Genomic DNA, 20483 nt, shown 5'->3' with positions numbered 1-20483 from the left:
AATAACCCATGGGCTGTTATTGGATTATTTGGGGGTTACTCCCCCCCCAAAAACAAGTGACACGATCCCAGCTGTTGTAACCTTCTCTCATAGGGGAGATGCTCCAGCCCCTTGATCATTTTAGTTGCCCTTTTCTGCACTTTTTCCAGCTCTACAATATCTTTTTTTAGGTGTGGTGACCAGAACAGCACACAGTATTCCATGTGTGGTCGCACCATAGATTTGTATAAGTATGATATTGGCAGTATGATATTGGCAGTGTTATTCTCAATTCCTTTTCTAATTATGCCTAACATGGAGTTTGCCTTTTTTACAGCAGCCGCACATTGGGCTGACATTTTCATTGAGCTGTCCACCACAACTTCAAGATCTCTTCCTTGGTCAGTCACCACTAGCTCGGATCCCATCAGGCCAGGGTATGCTTGAAGTTGGGATTGTTTGCCCCAGCATGCATCGCTTTACGCTTGCTTGCATTGAACTGCATTTGCCATTTAGATGCCCATTCTCCCAATTTGGAGAGGTTGTTTTGGAGCTCTTCACAATCCCTTTTTGTTTTAACCACCCTAAATAATTTGGTGTCATCTGCAAACTTGGCCACTTCACTGCTTGCTCCTAATTCCAGATAATTTATGAACATGTTGAAAAGCATTGGTCTTAATACAGATCCCTGTGGGACCCCACTGTTTACTTCCTTTCCTTGGGAGAATTTACCATTTATTCCTACTCTCCGCTTTCTGTTCTTTAAGCAGTTACTGATCCATAAGAGGACCCATCCTCTTATTCCATGACTGCTACGTTTGCTCAGGAGTCTTTGGTGAGGGGCTTTGTCAAAAGCTTTTTGGAAGTCCAAGTAAATGGAGGGGAGGAAACCATAGAAGCGTTGTTACAATGATTCCTATGTGCCATACGGCCTCCCTGCTTCCCACTCTGAAGTCCCCAGCTAGACAGCCAAAATTGGGTGTCTAGCCGCAAATGCAGGGCGGCCAGAGTGAGGAGGAGAGGACCCCCTGCATGCTCTGCCTGCCCTGCATTGGATAGTCATCTGCCTCCAAGTTTGGAGGTGGCCAACTATCCCAACTGATTGCACCCTTAGAAATCAAGATGCTGCATGCCTATCATTCACACCATATTTTACCAGCAAAGGAAATCTTCTTTCACTGGCAAAGGGAACCATCTAACAATACAGGACCTCCCCTGAGGCCCTGTAATCATGAACCCTGACTCCCATTATGCTTAAGCTTAAAAACATTAGCAAAATTGGTGACCTCCTTCTTAACTCATGTTCTAAAATTTTCAAATCCACATAATCTTTTAGGTCATCCTATTCCCAGAAAGTCCAACCTTTTGCCCCCACAATCATCTCCCTCCTTGATGTAAGGCGTTGACTCCAAAATGGGCCTAAGTTTCTTCTTTTCTGGAATTGATGGATCTTTTTATACTTTGGTCCTGTCTAGACTCAGGGAGATCCAAAACTACAATATCAGCGATTCTGGACAACGGGACAGCTGAAACTGCAAGCATCTGCATTTCTTTGTCTTTGTGCATTTCAAAGATACATAGGCCTCACACAATTCAAAGAGCAGTAAAACATTTCTTATCAACATATGAATTACTGCTAATAAGCTCTAAGACAATGGATCTGTGCCTCTGTGTTTCCCTGCTTGCACCTTACACCCTATAGTGTTACCCCCACTTATAACTACTATCCCTTAAGCTCCCTTCAGCATGCCATGCTAATAAGCTCTCATAGCCTTTAAGCTCCCCTACACCCCATAAACCGTGCCCCCACCATATACGCATACCTCTCATAATATCACTAAATGGAAAAAACCAAGGGACAAAATATCCTTACAGTCCCCCCCCACCGATACTCATAAAACCACATGATGAAAGAAATATGATTTGATGATTTATCAGTCAATCTTATCTTACTTCACTAGTACAGTCTTTCACTGCAGGTGCATGTATTATCCTGCTCCCTACACATCTTAAATTTTTGCAAGGAGTTCACATACAAAAACATATATAACTAACTTGAACCTGACTATCACTGATGATATGGTAGTGTGATGTAGGTACAGTGATGTTCACTGCAATGTTTCAGAATCCAGTGTAAGACTTTTGTGGGCTCACTCATGTACGTTAATTTGTTTGCTGTTGTCTCTATCTGGGTGGTGTTGAGACCTGCACTTATTGTTCTTATTCTACCCAAAATAGTCTCCAAGACTCTTTTTTTGTATGTGGTGTGACTGGATGTTGCTCAACTTTGGAACAGCATTAATTCCTGGCTTGTAGTGGATCAACTTTCGCTCTGGGGCATTCCAGATTGTTTCTGCCACAGTCATAAATTTCTTGCATCTAGGAAAAGTTCGGGTTACAGCTACTGTTGTCAGGTTCACATTCAACTTTGTTATGACTGTCTAGTTTTCAAAGCCACATTCACTGGCATGTATATTTGTATCATTGTGCTACTATCATAACAAAATGTCTCTGAAATATTCTTCAGCACCTATGGTATCACGTCTTTTTTTCATTCTCAGCCCTATCTCTGCTCCCAGGTGGATGCAAAGGGATGCCCAATATCATGCTTGAGACAGGGAGAGGGTCACATCTGACTGCTTGTCTTTTGCCTGGCTCAGGAGGAACTTACTGCTAGGGCCCGGTCTTCAGCTCACATACTCTGACTCAGCTCTCTATCTCTGGGGCAGGAGAGTCAGGAGCTACTCTAGGATCACCCGGCTCAAGATCTGCTTCTCGGCTTCAGTCACTGACAGAAAGCTTTGGAAGCTCTCTTCTCACCTGACACTGCTACTGCTTATGCTCTCTTGCCGAATTCTTCTTCAGAGCTCTCTACTGCTCTCATCTTGGATAGTATGGGGCTGTCTCTTGCTTCAGGATCAGACGTCTACATTTTCAAGTCTTTATTTCATTTTTTTTTTGGTGACCATACAGGAAACATTGTCACTTTTATCTTCTCTGTAGGCCCGTTCTTGAACAATGTTCGGAGATTTTGCCTTGTGGTCTCTTTTCCCACATCATCAAAATGGAAATGCGGTATTTAAGAACAAAGTCCATATGCTGTGTGTGGTTTCTTTGTTGGGGGGTCTCTCCCTCCAGTTATTCCTATAGTATTATTAGCACAATATGAAGCTTTAAGGATTCCATTTTTGATGAGCAACATAGATTCACTGGTGTTGGATCCATTCCTTTTCTAAAGTGAGGATGTATCTTTATTTGCTAAACTAACTAAACTATTTTATCCCCCCCCCCTTGTTATGTGTGTGCCTTGCGTTAAAAGGATTTTGTCTGCGTACTTCTCGCTTACCTTGAGGGTGTTAACTAAAAGAACATCACTGTGTCATGTAGATTCAGGAGAAACAACAGGAACATGGCAACACATACAAACCCAAATGTTATCACGCCTTGATTGATTCCATCCATTCCGTTCAATTTTTTCTGGATGGTCTGCATCTCTGAATTTGTCCATTCTGAAAAATCTAAGGGACAAAAAATCCCTTATAATCCACCTGCCCACCGCGTTGGACAAGACCCACAAGTATTGTCCCCTCTCTTACTGCTTCTTTTGAATGTCTGAAGGGGCTCTGTCTCAAGTTGCTTCTGCATCAGTCCGTCAGACAAGGGCACCCTAATTATGAGGCAAAAACAACAAAGAGTCTTGTGGCACCTTGAAGACTAAAAAATGTATTCTGGCATAAGCTTTCTTGGATTATAGTCCACTTCATTAGGTGCATGGAGCATTATGGAGAGTTTCAGGTTTTTATACAGTACATATGGCGGGGCGGAGTGGGGGGAGAGAATTGTAAACAGTGAGGTCAAAAGGAAATTCAGTGCAGAAAGTACTGATGTGACAATCACAGTATTAACAGTATTAGCAACTGTTGCTAATAACAACATCCTGGCACTAGGTAAGCTAATTAACAGATATAGTGAGATAAAAATGTGTTACCCTGATTAAATTTGCTAGTCTTTAAGGTGGTACAAAATTCTTTGTTGTTTTTGCTGCAATTGCAGCTACAACTTGGAAAATCAGATTCTGAGGGAGGCTAAAGGCCCTGCCTCAGGCAATAAATTTGTGACGCGATTTAAAGATGACAAATGTTGAACAAACTTTGTCCAAAATATGCTCTCCGGGGGCCTAAATTTTCCTGTCATCTGCCTTTGGCAGCTGTAGCAGTGGGAAATGCCTCTGTGCCTTAAGTGCCTTGCGCATCAAGTGGCAGAGAGGGCGCAACTTGTCTTGGGGAAAAAAATGGCCAAGTCCATTAGTTGGAACACAGTCACAAATGTGTTACATCCAACTCACCTGGAGTCCATTTAGTTAAATGGGCTGACATACTGAGGAACGCTGGGTTGATACACATCTACGACACTGTATGCTGACCTACAAACTAGTTCAGATGCATCCAGGTTAAAGAGCAGTGGTCTGGTGGAGCCAAGGCTCACAGGGACACAGCAGCACCTGAACTTTTTTGTTAGCAGGGATGCTGATGTCATCTGCCCCCCCCCCCCGACTTCCCTGTTCCCTCTGAGTTTAGATGCAATCCTAGCAGTAGCTGGGAGAAATTAATTTTACTAGCAACAGCATCTTGTTCCCTATTGTAATGCAAAGTATTTCAGGACAGGCTTGCTCTTGAATGGACAATTAAGATCCATTAGCTTAACAAAAGACCTGTTCCTGGAGGAGATGAAAAGTGCTAAAATTGGTTTGTTGATATGGATCAATATGGCTGCCTGAGTTTTTGGACTCTCCTCTGGGCATGGCTATGGGGACGGTTATGATGAGTGCCGGCACTTCAAAATTTACCACTACACCACTGTTAAAGAGTGACATAGAACTGAACATATAAACATGTCATTCTAATCTAGTATATCTTTACATTTCCTTTTGGTGGAAAAAGTGAATAAAATTAAAGAAAAACATTTATCAGACAACTTAAAGATGACTTAAAATCTAATAACACACAGTAGCTGTTAGAGAGTTTACTCAATGCATTTATCTTGTTATAAGGGAAATCAGAAGTCCTTAATAAATACTCTTTTTGTGTGTTGTTTATCAGCTCAAACACCATATCCTTTTACAAACACGTTGTTTACAAAAATGCTGCGGGGAAAAAGAAAACGGTAAGACGAAATGTGAGTTTTGTGGACTCAACATGCACACAATTGTATTTTTAATGTCAAATTCATACACAGCAGGATATATTATTAAAGGTTTTTTTTTTAAATCAGAAGCCAGTGGTAAAACTCTTGAGATCATTTAGTGAGTGGCTGCAAAACTAGGTATACATCAGGGCGGGTGTCTAATGATTCAGTTTCCACATCTGAAAAGTTAGCACTAAAAAATTAGAACAAATTGATCAAGTCCTAAAAGGAGGCATGATAATGATGGGAAAAAAATCTTGAGTCCAAATATTAACTATTTCACAGAAGGAAATTCAACAAAGAGGTCCTTGGGACTGAAGGGAGGGTCCCTCTTTGTATCCCACACCGAAGACTCTGTAACTCACAGCTGACCAGAACAATGGCCCCATCCACAACAAGCTGTGAACAGCTAAAAAGAGACCTCCCTGTGCTCATCTTAAGAAAAAAAAAATCTACATCCAGATTCACCATCTGCTAGGCCCTCCACAGAGCTAACATATCTCTGAGCATTCTAGACATCCCTGAGGGCAGGGGAGAAACACAAGTCATCATACACATTGCAGTGTCAAAATCCTTGAAGAAAAATGGGGCGGCCAGAGAGGGGACAGGGAGAAAAGGTGCATTAGTAATCTCTTTACTCATTTTTGAGCACAAAATCAGGGTGGTTAAAGAGTGGTAAAATGGTAGATTCTCTCCCCAGCCCAGTACATATTTATGTGTGCATTAGTGATTATAATCTGCATTAGAAATGGTGAATAAATGCAAAGGATGGTAGCAGCTATTTCATATTAATTATTTCAGACTAATTATTCTAGAGTAAAAGCATGTGATCTTCTGCATGTAGTAACTCAATTGTCTCTGCACACCAAGGCACATGTCTACATAACTGCATCCCAAAATCAGTTGGAAGGCTACAATCCTGAAACCCATTCAGTTTGGTAGCCTACTCTAGCTCCATGGCTTCATGATTATAATAATATTTCTTGATATGTTTGGCTTCATCCTAAGACTAGGCAGGAACATTATGGCCAAAGGAGAGTGACTATGTGCAAATGAAGGTCAGACTGCTGTGCTTCAAAAACTGTCTAGAAGAAAAAAATAACTTTGGCAGGTGTCATACAGGACTAAGAAAAACACCCCTGATGAAATTCCTTCTTCTTTGCCACAAGTAGCCACATCTTCCTTTGCATCTGGTCGCCCTGTCTTCCTCAACCTGGTCCCCTCCAGCTGTTTTGGACTGCAACTCCCAGCATTCCTGACTATTGGCAATGCTACCTAGGGCTGATGGGAGCTGAAGTTCAAAAGATTTGGAGGGTGCTGGGTTGGGGAAGGCTGTTTTAGAGTGAAGTGAGATTTGAAATGCAGTTTCACATGTCAGAGTCCCGCCTGCTATCTGAGTGCAGACCATGTTGGTTCACTTCCCCCCCACTCAAAAATAGTCTCACTCATGTGAATGGAAAAATAAAACTGATCATAAGTCTGATCATACTTGAGCTTGAATACTGGACATGAAGTGATTTAACTTAATTGACTTTGATGGCTTTAAAACATGTTCTCCAGCTAAACTGGTTTGTAGACTAGGCTGTATAGGTTTTTCAGTCTCTATCCAGTAACTTACTAACTTCAGACTGTGAGCTATCTCTGTTTTTTGGGATAAAATATACTTTACATTTTAAAGTCTGCTAAAAAAAATAGACAAAATGACTGTGGTACTGGAGGCTGGTACTGGGAATCTGATCTAGATGGAATTAAAAGTACTAAGTGGCATCTAAATTACTCTGCAAGGAGGTGTACTCTTAACTTGGTGTGGAAATCATCACTATACATATGAATAATGATTTCCTATGAAATACAAAAAAGGGCAGAAAGGATTTCCAAGGGTGCAACCTGAAATTACTAGTATGTAATAACTTCTCAAGTAAAAATTAATGATTCTTTTCCTTTAATGTATGATCTAGGACAGATGGAACAGTGCCATAGACACCAGGAAGGCTTGAAAAGGAACTAAACAACTTATAGGACAGAGTTATTGGGAGATAAAGAGTGGTTCTCACACATGAAGGGAGGATGACATGAGGAGGAAGAGGCGAAGTAAAGACTGTATAGGTAACAAGTCTTGAAACAACTGGGTAGGGATGGCCAGAGTCACCTCCGTCGGGGGCCATTGGTCGCTTGCCAAGCTGCCGCCTCTGCCCACTTGGTGCACCACGAGAGCCCCTCAACAGCTCAGTGAGCAACCAACAAGTGTTGCAGACCCACCCCCACCTTCCCCAAGCTGCCATTTTGCACAAAAATGGCAGCTTGGGGAACGGTTGCTCGTGGACCACGCAGCACTTGCAGACGGGTCCAGTAAGTGCTGTGTGGTCCACGAATGGGGGTCTCTGGAGGGCCAAGCGGGGGTGGGGAGAGTCCATTGGACTTTACCCCCATATTGGGTGGCAGCAACATCCCTACAATTGGGAAAAGGGGAAGAGGTGGCAGGGGTTCCCACTGCTCCTGATACATTCTAGAACAGGGAAGGAAGGAAGTGGACACAAGGTATAAGTTCAGATAACCATCTATAGAGTGCTAATGTGAAGTGCTAGAGTATAAAATTTTCTGTTTTGCCAGTTGTAAGATCAATAGGCAATGGCTCTTTTTGGATATTTAGAGGCAATGAATACACCAATGGGTGAAGGAAAGTTTATTTAGCTAAAATAGGCTAATAAGACAAGCAAATAAATAATACAGAATAATGGCAGCAAACAGAAATTACAAGACAAGATTATGGCCCTCCAGCTACTGGGAGTCCCTTCTAGCACTGGGCGTACCCTGAGAATCAGTCTGGTTGGTTCACCAGCTCCTTCATGATTAATCTGTGTCAAGACTCTGAATTGGGAGGGTCCCAGGGAATCGTACGCTATCCCATTGATCTCTTCCATTCTGGACATGGTTTCATGACATCATACATTCTGTGGGGGGTGGGGGAGATACTAGTCCTAATAACGGGCAGAATGCCAGCCCGGGAGATAACATTCTTCTCAGCCATTCTAAGCAACAAGTGGCTAACCTTGAGATTCTGCCAGAAGTTTATCTACATTCTGTTGAACAGAGCATCAACAAGTGATTCTCTGGGAACTGACATAACTACCCTCCCTCCCATCAGCTCAGCAGACAGGCACAATGGCACTCTAGACACGGGCAAGAGAACTGGTGCACCACTAACTCCTCGGTATACAGTGGTCTTCTACATTTCCACTACATCTTTCTATTTTATTTTAAAGGTAGTTCCATCCCTCTAACACACACACATGCAGAGGGGGGCGGGGACAGAGAAAGAGGGATTTTGCTTATAAAATTTAGACAGCCTAAGGCTAACAGTGATTTGGGGAGATGCTAAGGCTTGGACTTTGACTCTCCAAGGAGAGGGAACTCCACCATTGTAGAGGGGGAGTTCCTGAGAATGTAAGGGCTGTAGTTTGCGGCAAGGCCAAAGCTCAGTGGAAGAGTACCTGCTTTGCATGCAGAAAGTCCCGGGTTCAAACCCCAACATCTTCAGGCAGGGTTGCGGGAGGGGGAAATATCCTTCCTGAAACTCTGGAGATCCACTGTCTGTCAGTGTGGACAACACTGAGCTAGTCTGACACAGTATGAGGCAGCTTCCTATGTTTTACACAAGTACTCTTATCAGCTAAATGTGGAAAACAGCTTGAGTGGGCAGAAGGCACTCCTGATCAATCTTGGAAATTATAGTGGACAGAAGCAAGAAGGGGGTCTCTTTGGTACACAGGGATCAAGTTATTTAGGATTTACTGGCCAAACCATGAGTTGTGCTTAGATGCGCTGTATGCCAGAAACACCAGTGCTACTGTTGGCTACCTATGCTACTAAATACAAAGGACACTTTACACTTTATCTATGTGCGTGTCATATTAAACTACTTGGATGACCGAGAAGTACATATATATTAAACCTTCCTCTGATATTTACCTCATCAGAAGTACTTGTACTCTGTCCCTCTGTAGTTTCATGTAATGGAACTTTGGTCAACATCCTCCCACACCCTCAGCTCCTTAATATCTAAATGTTTTATTGCAGGCCCTTTCCCTGGATATTTGGACAAAAGAGGTCACATGGAACTCCACATTACATATTTTTGTTTTACAGATATTTTAAGTGTATTGCTTTATCAATGTGTGTATGTATTAATGAGCTGCCTTGTGCTCCCTTCCAAAATAACAGAGAATAGATAGACAGACAGATCCTACCCATCTGTCATGCACAGAATCATACAGTTACACACATACAAGGGAAATAACAAAGAGAAGCAGAAATACGATTTTTAAAACACAAATATTTGAATAGAGAGCTACAGCGTAAATGTCCTCCTATTTTATTTTAAAGATGGAGGGAGGGATGGATAGGCCCCCTCATAGGTATGTAGGTAGTTAGGCTAGATGGCCTTTGTATCCCTTCCAGTTCTATTTCTTTATTTTAAAACCATTCGCTAGCCATCTTTCCAGTGTGTATGGTGGCACAGAGTAAAAATAATACCAATAAAACAAATTCAGCGTAGCCTTATGCAGACATATATCTGTGTTCAGCCTATACATGATCGCAATGGCAGAGGTGTTTGTCCTAAAGCACCATATCCAAAACAGAAAACAGACAACCCTCAATAAAGACATGAACATTTTGGTCACAAGAATACCATCAAACCTCCCTTATTTATGTTTATTTATAAACAAAAGCTTACAACATATTTCAGTTTGCTTTCAATCCCATTTACATCGGCTATGTTTTACTACATATATAAGATTATAAAATGAACGCAAAGCTTAATACCGACACTATATAAATGCATAGTAACTGGTGGTGGTGGTGGTAGAGTAGTAGAAAAGATGAGAATTTCTTTTAAATTTATGCTAAATTCCCTGACCCACCATTCTTCCTTAAAAAAACAACTCCATTTTAATAATAAGAAAAAAATTAAGGTAAAGATGTCAGAATCATTTGCAGGCTGAAATGATCTTAGCTCAGATGACACCATTCCAAATAATCTCAGTTCACCCCTTTTATCAATTAAACAAGTGTGACGCTGTTACTGAACCTAACTGCAAATATTCAGATTTTTCCCCTCTGTCACACTGAAGGTTATCTCCCTGGTAGCTCTGGAAAAAAAAAATCAGGTGACAGCCATTTCCCATGATGCTTTAAGGGCTGTCAAGCTGTCCATCAAGTTGTCACCTGACCAATCGTTCCCATGGTTCTTTTAGACTCTTCGTATGACAAATTGAAAGGCGCTATTATCTGCTTGTGGTGAAAAGGAACTGCTTCGGCTTTGATAAGATATCACTAGTCCCAGGTGAGAGGAGGCTGACAGCACATCAAGACAAGACAACACATGGAAACACTGAACACAGGAGCCCCTTGGTTTACAAACATCTGTTGTCATTATTTATTACCCTGCTCCCTAGTTTTAGTTTCAGACTTTGTCCTAGGCTGGTTCAAAAGCAGACGCTCCATTTTCTGTAAGCAAGCCTGACCTGCTGCTTTTGCCATAGCTATTGAGTGCTTAAAACAGAATGAAAAAAGATAACACAGAGCTACCTACCATATTTGGTACAACTTGTGCTTGAAATGTTCTGTGAATCTCTTGGTAAAATTATGTCAGAAGAAATGAAAAACCCTGAAAGATAGGAAGATTATTATTTTTTAGTTGCCATTTAGCCCAGTAATAAATGTTGATATCTGTGTTTATTAGGCAGTCCTACAACATATCTCAGATTTTGTCATTCATATCTCTCAGCCTTAGCATAAGCATCCAAATTTATCTTTGGGAACGTTCATGCTGAAAACAATATGTTTGTTATTTATTGCGAGGTTGTAACAAGGATAAAATTGAGCTGGTTGCTAACATCCCCACCTTGTGTACAAATCTTTTCTTGCATGCAGTTTTGTAATGTCAGGGAGGTGGATTGTAATATCATTTTGGATGCTGTGCAAGTTGCTGATTTGGGGAACACTACTCAATCACTTTGTAAAAGGAAATTGCGGGTGAGACAGAGCAAGAGAAATATTCACAATTGAAATGTACAGTGAATGACTCATGACATCACAATTTCAATGACATGGGAGTTCAACAGAGGGTGAGTTCACACATGGGTGTTCCTCATTCTGTGACTGCAACATTGTGACTACACCAGAGACAGGGCTTCCATATGACCTCGCATTAGCTGAAAACAGAGGACAAACAATGGAGGCAATTCATACTCTCAGTTAAGAGTTATGTGATAAAATCACTAAGAGCATTATCCTATACATGTCTACTCAGAAGTAAGTCCCATTGAGTTCCATGGTGCTTTCCCCCAGGCAGGGCTGGCATCAAGGGTGGGCATGGCTGGGCATGTGCCAAGGGCCCACACCCTAGGAGGGGCCCACTGAGAAGACCCCCCTGGAGTTGCTCTTCCTCTTTATTATTGAAACCTGCTTGTTCACCTGCCTCTCATTCTGGCCCAGACAACAGAGGTGCTGAGAAGGAGGAGCAGTAGATGCCATTGCCTACTTGCTCACTGGACCTCTACTTATCAAGCAAGTAAGTGGTAGCAATGCTGGAGCAACTCCCCTATGAAGAAAGTTTACAATGTTGGGGGCTTTTTAGCTTAGAAAAAGGTAAGGAAAGACATGATAGAGGTGTATAAAATTATGCATGGTGTGAAGAAGGTGGATGGAGAGAGGTTTTTCTTCCTCTCTCATAATACTAGAACCGGGGGTCATCCGGTAAACCTAAATGTGGGAGATTCAGGACAGATAAAAGGAAATACTTCTTTACACAGGACACTGTTAAACTATAGAAGTCATTACCACAAGTTGTAGTGAAGGCCACCAACTTGGATGGCCTTAAAAGAGATTAGGCAAATTCATGCAGGATAACACTATCAATGATTACTAGTCATCATGAGGGCTATATGCTGCCTTCAGTATCAGAGGCAGTATGAATACCAGTTGCTTGGGAACATAAACAGGAGGGTGGTGTTGCACAGTGCACTCATGTCCTGCTTATGGGGCTTCCCAGAGGCGTCTGGTTGGCCACAGTGATACTACAATGCTAGACTAGGGTCTGATCCAGCATATTCTTCTCATGTTAGTATGATGATAGATTTGCATGCATAGATCTGATCACAGTCTCTCCCATTCTCTCTATCTCTGCCTTCCAAGCTGCCTTTTTATAGGCTGCCTTTTAGGGTATAGCCCTTAGAAGATGGCATACAGAATGGAGTGCAGCCTCATCGAGTACCATTTTCTCACTTCAACTCAGACTGATTGGCTTCCCAATCCAAAGTATGTTTGACTTATCTGGGTTAGGTTTGAGCTTGCTGACCCACATCCTTCCTATTACCACCTTCAGATATCTGTTCAAGAGTTCCACAGCCTCCCTGGGATTTGTAGATGGAAATATGAGGTAGAGTTGCATGTCAGCTGCATATGGTGACATTGCAGCCCAAACTGTGTTGACTTACCCAGCGGTTTCATGTAAATGTTAAAGAACATGTCTCCTGGCCTGGTGCTGCAGGAGGATACCATGCTCAATGATATTGAAGGCTGCTGAAAGGTCCTGTGGAACCAAGAGGTTCCATACATACCACCCATTCATCCAACGGGGTGACCAAGACCGTTTCCTGAAAACAGGCCGGAATCCTGGTTAAAGTTATCCGAACCCCTATGTTTCTGAGTACAGACTTGTGCCAATTTTGGTAAGATCTCATCCCTTGTTACTGCCACTGCTTTCAGTGAAAGGGTTACATTCAAATAGTGGCATCTGTACCTGAACTGCAAGGCATCCGGATGGGATTGGGAAATGAGCCCTGACAATTGCATGCCATCAATCAGTGTCTTTTGTACTTGGTGACAGTGTTTGAGAAATCCATCTGACTTATTCAGCTATAAAAAGTTTGCTTCTTAAAAAAAAGAAAGAAAAAGAAAGTTGCCCGGGGATGTGAATTGATGTGAAACAGCAACAAGAAGGAAATCTTTTAAGCTATATGAAAATGCATTTTGGTGACATGAATATCTCACAATCTGGAGTAAAATTGTGCTAATCACTTCAGTCTAGATTTGGTTTCAGAAAAAGGCCTGTAGCTGTAACAGAGAGGTGAAAGTAAAGTATCAAAGTAGTTCCATAGGTACCATGGAGAAAAAGACCCTGTAAACATTGTGGTAGTAATACATTCTTGATCATCTAATCTGTGTTAGATGCTTTCTAGGGCAAGATACATGGGGCCTGTTTCCACGAGCAATTTACTCTGAACTGGCTGTGTGTGGAGGTCGTTAGGGGTATATGACATCATGGTCATCCAGCAGCCACACTAGAACTTATCGCTTTTCTAGTTTTTTTTTTTTTTAACTCTACATTTGAGGACCAATTGGCATAGTATATATTTTTAAACATATATAGTAGTCATCCCAACATCTGCATTTATGAGAGAAAATTCACTTGTGAAAACATGTGATCTGGTGACACATCTGTGATGACCAAGTGAGATCCTGTTGCAAGAGATACCAAAATGATACATAAAGAAATTCCTTCATTAATCAGACTCATGAGATAGCTATTTCTCAGCTTGATAAAATGACACTGCTTAATGAGTCCTCTAGCTACATCAATAACTAAATTAAAATAGCCTTTACTTTGAAGAAAGTGCACTACCCATTCAACAGAAATAAACGTTAGCAAAAAGACTCCTTTAATGTGTGTATTTCATATAACAAACCAATCATAATATGAAAGATTTGGACAAAACTTAACAATGCAACATGATCCTTTAAGAACTTTATTTCCCATTGCAATTGTGAACAATAAAGTTTTCTGCATAAGCAACTATGTGAACTGAAAGAAAGGACTGTGTAATTCATTTCCACAAGCTGCGCCCCACCCCACCCAAATGAAGAGGGGGGAAAATTGGATTCTCTTCTGTTGGCCTCCTGTGTAAAAAATTTTCTCCTTATCATCTCATCTAGTCATATCTTTCTGCAGTTTGAATTACCCTCTTTTCCTCAATCTGGTAAGGCAGTGAAAGGATGTTTGTTCTGCTAATTAACTTTATTACCCTGATAACTCCCTGCAGCCTTTGACGAAAACAATTACCGTTCCTCTTTTTTCCCCCCACTGGCAAAAAAAAGACTATTAATTAGAAATGAGGCCCCAGTCCCTGCCATGTTAGCCTACCACGTTCTCAGACCCTCAAGCGGGATAGCATTACATTGTCAGTAGTAATTTAGCTCTCATCTGTCTCTGCTAATTATTGTCACATTCATCAAATTCATCAACAAAAGTGCTCTCAGAAGGATTGCATATTTGCAGTTAATACAGCATAAACTGGTATTACCCATCACCACATTTGTGATGATGAGAGGGACACAACTTATTCATCCCTAATTAGAGCAAGCTGGGTAATTAATTATACATTCCGCCTTATTACTTCTGAGTTCCCAGATATTGTTTGTCTAAAAAGGGGGAGAGAAGGGGGGGGAGGGAGAGGAGCCTGAAAAAGCAAAAAAAAAAAAAAGGGGGGGTGGAGAGAGAAAAAAGAGAAAAAAATGTGTGATGTGTTTTGTCACATGTGCTTTGCCATAATTCCCACCTGACAAACTAGCTGATTCAGTAGAAAATTGCAAGTTGTCAGCAGCAGAATAAACTGCCGTAATAGCTGATTAATGATCAGCACCTGTGACAGGTGCTATACGGGACTGTAAACTTGGTTTGATTAACAGTCACTGGACGAATAAATATTAGTGACAGTCACTGGAGAGCAAGTTTGCTTGTTTGCTTTCTGTGTTAACTAACCTCACACATTAAAGTTATTGATATTTTCAGTGCCATTTCTAGTTCCAGGGAATTTTTTTTTCTTTTCTGAAAATCATCTACCAAGCTCAGTGAAAGGTTCTGTTATAGCTCGATTATTTCTGGTCCAAACGAAGCATTTTAACAAGGTGACCAAGGAGGTTCAAAACTGTAAACAGCTACAGTTAGTGTAATTAATAACAAGCTTTTTTCTGTAGCATACATATCTTGGAATAGGGGAGGGAAAAGATCTTTACTCTCCTAAAATGCAAATTCTATTACCCCCAAACTCAATTTCTACACTCAGAAGACATAAGGTAAGTCAAGAATATTTACATAAATGTATTTATTTTTCCCAGTAGAAAAATCTCAATCTATGCAGCATTCATTTCACCATTTTTTGGCTCAGTTTTGGAATGGAAGAATCGATCTATGCTGACATTGCCATTTGGTGTGCCGGTCATGGGTCATGGGTCTTCATCATATCTTTACTCAACCTCTTTTGGAAGATTTGCTATAACTTGATTAATTATAATTTTGAGGGATATTAAAACAGTAACAATGGACTCCCTATATGCCCAAGTCAATTTAAGGTTGACCAAAGGCAGCCAATGAAATAGCAATGACACACCAAAATCAAAATTCATGCTTTGTACATTTAACACCAGAACACCTCTCCCCCACACCGTCTCTTTCTTTGATGAATAGAAGTTGGAAAGAATGCAGTCCTAATGAGGAACGTGTCATCTTGCATTGAGCAGGGGGTTGGACTCGATGGTCTTGTAGGCCCCTTCCAACCCTTTTATTCTATGATTCCTTACGAAGGGTTTCCAAAAAGCTGCATAGCTGTGATTGCAGTGCAGGCATAAACACCAGAACCTGTGTGTGTGTGTGTGTGGAGTATCTGCTTAGAATCTTGAGAACTTGCCCTTTCAATACAAAGAGAGCATGTTTCTAGTCCTCATAGTTTGAAGTAAAGCTTACATATGAATAAATTTAAAGGCTTTGACACTAAAATGTGTCTGGATGTGGCACTTGTAAAATCATCTCAGATCTTTCAATCGTACCCTCCCTCCTCCTATTTTTCATTATTTTGCCACTACACCCCAATTACCTCCAATGTTCAAAGTTTCAAATCTCTTCTCTCAATTAGTGACACATTCTGCATCCCAGATAAAATATACAACAAAGCAAAGTTAGTTGCCACAATCTAGAGCTTATCATGCATTCCAATGTGCACATAAGAACATAAGAAGAGCCAAGCTGGATCAGACCAAGGGTCCAGTGGCCAGCCAGCTGCCGACCAGGAACCCACATGCAGGACACGAGCACAACAGCACCCTCTCGCCCATGTTCTCCAGCAACTGGTATACATAAGCTCACTGCCTCTGGTACTGGAGGTAGCACATAGCAATCAGGACTAGTAGCCATTGATAGACTTTTCCTCCAGGAATTTGTCTAACCCCATTTTAAAGCCATCCAAATTGGTGGCCATCACTACATTCGGTGGAAGTGAATTCCATAGTTCAACTATGCACTGAGTGAAGAAGTGCTTCCTTTCATCTGTCCTGAATCTCCCACCAACCAGTTTCATGGGGTGACCCCAGGTTCTAGGATTTTGAGAGAGGGAGAAAAATGTCTCCCTATCCACATTCTCCACACCATGCATAATTTTGTACATCTCTGTCATGTACCCTTACACTTGTCCCCCCCCCCCAAGCTAAACAAATGCAGGCGTTGTAACCTTCCCTCATAGGGGAGATGCTCCAGGCCATTGATCATTTTAGTTGCTGGAAAGAGCTGCACTTTTTCCAGCTCTACAATATATTTTTGTACACATGTCCACCTTTGCAAGATTGGACTTACTCATTTCACTGGACTCAGTGAAGACCAATAAACTAGGAATGCTTGAGGATTTTGTTTGGTCCACATTTCTAAGTGAACCAACCTGATTTGCACTTCTTAGAGTAATACTTGGATTGGAACGTGGATATTCTTTGGTATTCACATTTCTCCACATTCTTCAATACAGTTATTGGCTCAAAAACTGGACAAAAATGTATGTACAAATTTGGTTAAAGTAATACAACAATGTATATTTAAGAATAAAAGGTGTACAAAAATGCATATTTTAGGGTAAAATGCATACAAAATGTGTCTTTTGTGAAAGAATGCACATTTTTGTGGAGTTCTTTTTAAAATTGCAGAGTGATACAAAAATGGGACAGAATGGACTAATGAACAAAATGAACAAAACTGACATGGACAGAAAAGAGATTGATTCATCCATCCCTACAATAAACTGACGTACAATAAGCTGAAGTTAATTCCTGAGTAGAGATGTCCAGATTCTGTGGAATCTGTCCCGTGTGCCTTTCATGGATTGTGTGGTGTCGTTTGTTCCGGTGTCCGTTCACAGAGAGGTTTGAAATTTTTCCCAGTATGTGGAAAAATATGCAAATCATTCCAAAAGGGGTTTGCAAAAATTTATGTAATTTGTGTTAGTACGTAACATTTAGCGTATTGTCCCCCATTCAATTCAACTTTTCCCCGCGTATATTTTCCAGAATGGCATATGTCCTAGCAGAAGTATGTGTATTTTCCTATGAATAAATATGCTTAAATTTCAGGAAAGTAAAAAAAAAAGATCCAAGAGTCCACGGACTCCACGTGGCCCAAGGAGGCCAGTCCGCAGTGGATTCTGCAGGTCAGATTCTTAGAACTCCAAATTCATTTTAGCCCATCTCGGATTTCTCCAGCTTCCCTATTCCTGAGAAGATGGAGGTACTGTTGATGGGTGATTCTTTTGTTTGGAGAAATGATGTTCAAGCTGTTCTGGATGAGGCTGCATTCCCTTAAAGAATCAGGTTTGCAGTCTGGGGCTGCTGATAAATCCAGCATTGTCACTGGAAGCCCACGGGATATGCAGCACCTTTCACCAGCTAAGGCTGGTGCACCAATTATGTCCCCTCCTGGATAGAGATAGCCTTGCCATGGCTGTCTATGCTCTGGTAACCACCAGTCTAGACCACTACATTGTGTTGTAGTCATGCTGCCTTGGAATACTCCTCAGAAACTCCAGTTAGTTCTGAATACTGCTTCAAAACTGATAACTGGGACAGAATATAGTGACCATATTTCACCAGTTCTCCAATGATTATACTGGTTGATAGTCCATTTCTGAGCTTATTTAAAGTGCTGGTGCTAATCATAGAGTATTATATAGCTTGGGACCTGCCTTCACCAACAGAAGACTTCTCCAAGCCCCCCCCCCCCTTGCTGCTGCCGCCGCTGCCACCACCTCTAACTTCTGAAATCAGGCAAGGAGAGAGGGCCTTTTCAGTTGTGGCTCATTATATGTGGAATGCCCTCCCAAGAAGGTCTGCCTGGCACCAATTATATGTTTTTTCAGCACCAGGCTTTCGTTTGTTTGTTTTGCCAGGACTTCCAGAATGACATCTAGGTTTAATCTGGTGTCCTTTTATTGCTGTCTCCTGGTTTTAATGCTTGAATTATTTTAATGCTCTGCTTGCTATCTTATTTTATAATCACTTAAGTTCAGATTTATTGATTATAACCTTAGGTCTTCACAATGTAAAACAGAAGAAATGAACATTATATAACAAATAATGTTGGTTTTAATCTTTGGTTTTAATTTTTGTGAACCGCCCAGAGACTGTCGGCTATTGGGCAGTATAGAAATGAAATAAAAATAAACAAATAAACAAATAAGCAAATAAATAAATAAATAAATAAATAAAAATGGGACAAAATGAAACATAAATTAGCCAATAAGAAACCAGCTTAGTGAAAACCAGACAATATAACAATATCAATTACTGCTATTTATATTTCTATCTAGGGATGTAGGGACTAGTTTGTCTGACTTTGGTCAATTTCACATGTATTCAATCATACCTCCACTCTATCCAGTTTCTGGATCATTCTGTGAATTCCTTTTTGAACACATAAACATTCACATTCATTTTTACTGTAGAATTTTATTGTTTTAAGCTGTTTTATTATACACTCTGTACATCGCCCAGAGTGGCTGGGAGACCAGCCAGATGGGCGATTAATAAATTAAATAAATAAATAAATAAATGTACATACACAACTTTCCTTAAGACACACATTTTGTATGTATCTTTCTCTATTATACACATTTTTGTATGCAACTTCCCCTAAAATGCAGCTTTTTGTATGCAGCTTTCCCTAATATACACATATCTGTATGCTATTTTTGAGCCAAGGACAGCATCGCAAAAGTTGGAGAAGTGTGGGCAGTGCAAATTAGGTTGGTTCACTTAAAATGCAGATCAAACAAAATTCTCTTTTTAGATGTTGTGTTATGATCTTGTAAGCCAGCCATCTTGACAGTTTGTCAAAATGAAGAGTGGCATATAAATACCTGAATGAATGAATGAATGAATGAATAGCTAGAGGTCACTAGGGAAACAAATCAAGTGAATGAATGACATATGTCTATATCAATGACCACTTCCTTGCTTTTCAGGTCATGTACTAAAACTTTTTCTGGTAATCTTGAAGTATACTTTTTTCTTTGTAAATGCTATTTTTAACATAAATATTTTGATAATTAGGATCAGTAAGTTCTAAATATGCTTACTGATGGGTATACCCAAGCTGAAAGATTATCAGAATCATGCAGTGCACAATGTTCTGGACCACACCTTTTCAGACTACAAATAAGGTTCTGCATAGCTGAACTTAACCCAATACAGAAAATTCCCTGTACATGAAAAAAGTAGGCTAGAATTGTCTCCCTGAGATACTAGTTGTTGTTTTTTATGTGAGGGGAGTTTTAATATAGAGGAATATTGAAGCATGCAACCCATTACTTACAAGGAAATGGTGCAATGTAGCAAGCAGACCAACATAAGATTTTGCTGATTATGTACCTTGGCTCAAAGTAGCACCAGCACCAATGACACATTGTTGTTGTTGTTGTTGTTTATTTATTTATTTACAATATTTCTCCACATCTAGAACAGATTTTGGAGCGGTGAACACAAGGGATAAAACAGTAGTAGCATAAAAAGATTAAAACACCACATTAAAATTACTGCTGTTTACAATGCCAATAAACACCATAACTGGTCAATTAAGGAATGCCTCCTGGAAAAGTGCTGTTTTCAGGAGATGCTGGAAACAATGCAGTGTTGGTGCCTGGCTAACCTCCAGGGTCAAGGAATTCCAAAGAAAGGGGACCGCCATGCTGAAGGCTCTTCTCCTGGTGGATTCCAGTTGGGCCATAGGTCCATGTGGAACCACCAGGAGCAAGCCCTCCAATGACCTCAGTGACTGGGCACGTTGGTAAGCGAGAAGGTGCTCTCTCAGCTATCCTGGTCCTGAGTTGTTTAGGGCTTTGGACACAAGCACTAAAACCTTAAACCTGGCCCGGTAGTGGATAGCCGGCCAATGCAGTTCCCTCAGCAAAGCAGTTACATGCTGGAAAGGGGCAGCTCCTGACAACAGC

Source organism: Heloderma suspectum, chromosome 3 (assembly GCF_057233095.1).
Source record: "Heloderma suspectum isolate Gila_16-S chromosome 3, 16-S_ref, whole genome shotgun sequence".
NCBI classification, from domain to species: Eukaryota; Metazoa; Chordata; class Lepidosauria; order Squamata; family Helodermatidae; genus Heloderma; species Heloderma suspectum.
Note: the sequence above shows the minus strand (reverse complement) of the source record.